This window comes from Bidens hawaiensis, unplaced genomic scaffold (genome assembly GCF_021521415.1).
Source record: "Bidens hawaiensis isolate Kalapana, Puna unplaced genomic scaffold, B.hawaiensis_p1.1 tig00025237_1, whole genome shotgun sequence".
Classification (NCBI taxonomy): domain Eukaryota; kingdom Viridiplantae; phylum Streptophyta; class Magnoliopsida; order Asterales; family Asteraceae; genus Bidens; species Bidens hawaiensis.
The window spans coordinates 225,556-227,801 of NW_027494029.1; the positions used below are offsets into that span (position 1 = coordinate 225,556).

Sequence of the window (2,246 nt, forward strand, 5' to 3'; positions counted from 1 at the left end):
TTACGTTTTAGCATACTCTATTTAAAAGTGTTGATCGCCAATTTATAATTGCCAAGGAAGAAATCGACGAAAAATTATACAAAAGGTATGTTATTCTCTACACTGTTGATCATCTGTTTTAATTAGTTTGCACTTTTGCCCTGTAAATGTTAGGCCGTTAGTTTTATTTGTGTTCTTGACCCACTACATACCATCTGAATCGGTTGCATAAAGGTTTAAACGTGTAAAGATTAATTTCAAAGCAGTTGATAGCTTCTATTAATCTTTCGTTTGATTTTTGTATCGAAAAGTATATTTTAATTTTAAAGTGAAACCGTCACTAACTGTTCTAGTGATAGGAACACTGAAATTAGTATGGAGATGCAAAGCGGCAGAGTTAGAGACCGAAGCGATAAGGATAGGAAAAGAAGAGAAGAAGTAAGGATTATAGATGAGACGGAAACAAATCTAGTTAACCTTCGAAGAACCATTTACTTAACAATTATGTCTAGTGTGGATTTCGAAGAAGCTGGTCATAAGCTCCTCCAAATTAAAATGGAACCAGGTCAAGAGAAGGAAGTGTGCTTAATGTTATTAGAGTGTTGCAGTCATGAAAGAACTTATCGTCGTTACTATGCGTTTTTGGCCAAGAGGTTATGTATGATCAACAAAGTCCACCAAGAAAACATGGAGAAATGTTTTGTTCAGCACTACTCGACTATCCATAGGCTCGAGACAAACAGGCTGCGCAATGTGGCCAAGTTTTTTGCACAATTGCTTGGGACCGATGCTTTGCCGTGGCATGTTTTGGCTTATATTCGGTTGACTGAGGAGGACACAACTTCGTCTTCTAGAATCTTCATCAAGATTCTATTCCAGGAGTTGTCAGAGCACCTTGGCATTCGCCTCTTGTACGAGCGCCTTACCGACCCCAGAATGCAGCCAGACTTTGAATCTCTTTTCCCAAGGGATAACCACAGAAACACCCGATTTTCAGTCAACTTTTTCACATCGATCGGGCTTGGTGGGATCACCGAGAAACAAAGACGGTATTTGAAAAGCAGGCCTCATGCTACAATTGGACGATCCTTCCCTTCTTCGTGTTCTTTGGGATCTGATCAAAGAGGGAATAAAAGTGATCACAAGCGCCCAAGGATATAAGGAGATCCCGGTTAAAGAGTTGAATTCTTGTTTTTAGTTTTATTTTAATATATGATTTATGTAATCTATCTGATTATAACATCAAGAGTATATGTATATGTGTGTTACAATGCTAGCTAGTAACCTTTTTAAGTATTCTTAATCGTATCATATCATTAACAAGTTATTGATGTAAACAAATTCTGTATTCCTGGGATAGAAGTTTTGTTTTAGTTAAAACTTTTTGTTCTCATATATCTAGTTTATTGTTCTTATATGTATTAACAAAAGTTGTATAATCACATTCACATATATGCATGGCATTTGTTTTTTTTAGAAAATCCCCAATATGTCTACTATCATCTTCTTCAACTCAAGGAATTGTCCACACCCATGAAAAATTCCCATATTGTCCCTCCATAATACCGGTGGATCCTTGCATATTCTCCTCCACCCGACGTTTTTTCCGGCCAACCGTAAAGCACCACATGTCACTGAAGGCGGATCCGAGTGTAACTTCGAATTAAAGTTTGCCGGCGACTTTAATTACATCCGTATGTTCCCGTCGTTTTCGACGGTCAGAGCCTGTGTCAGCGTCGGAAACGACGGTATGGAAAAAAACACGGATCTGCCATGTTATCCTGCGACCGTGTTTATCTTTACCTACCCGCAAGTTTTGATATTCCGGCGAAAATAGTACTCCGGCGCCCCTTTCATGTATTCCGACGACCTTATATTCCGGCGTCCTGGCTTATATATTCCGGTGACCAACTTATATTCCGGCGTCCTAGTTTATGTATTTCCGGCGACCCAACATATATTCCGGCGCGTGCCTTCAGATCCGGTGGATAGTGGTCCCGACCAAGAACACTTTGGTCTCCTTCGGTTGAAACGAAACCTTTTACACGTGAAGGGAGGGTCCAATTGCGTCCCAGAGTATATAAAGTCGGCCAGATGTTTCAAGAGAGAGAGAAGTTGTTTATAGAGAGAGCCCATGGTTTTGGAAGAGTGACTTTTCCCCAATTTTAAATTATAGTCTTCCATACTTTTATACAGGCTTCCTACTTTATTTAATATAACACGTTTTAAATTTAAAGACTTTAAAATATATACTTTTCCTTCATTTT

General features: G+C 38.9%; 1 pseudogene; it reads left to right on the forward strand.

The window, feature by feature from the left end:
• Positions 1 to 354: 354 nt before the first annotated feature.
• On the forward strand, positions 355 to 1,140 carry LOC143571235 (pre-mRNA-splicing factor cwc22 pseudogene; annotated as a pseudogene).
• Positions 1,141 to 2,246: the final 1,106 nt, after the last annotated feature.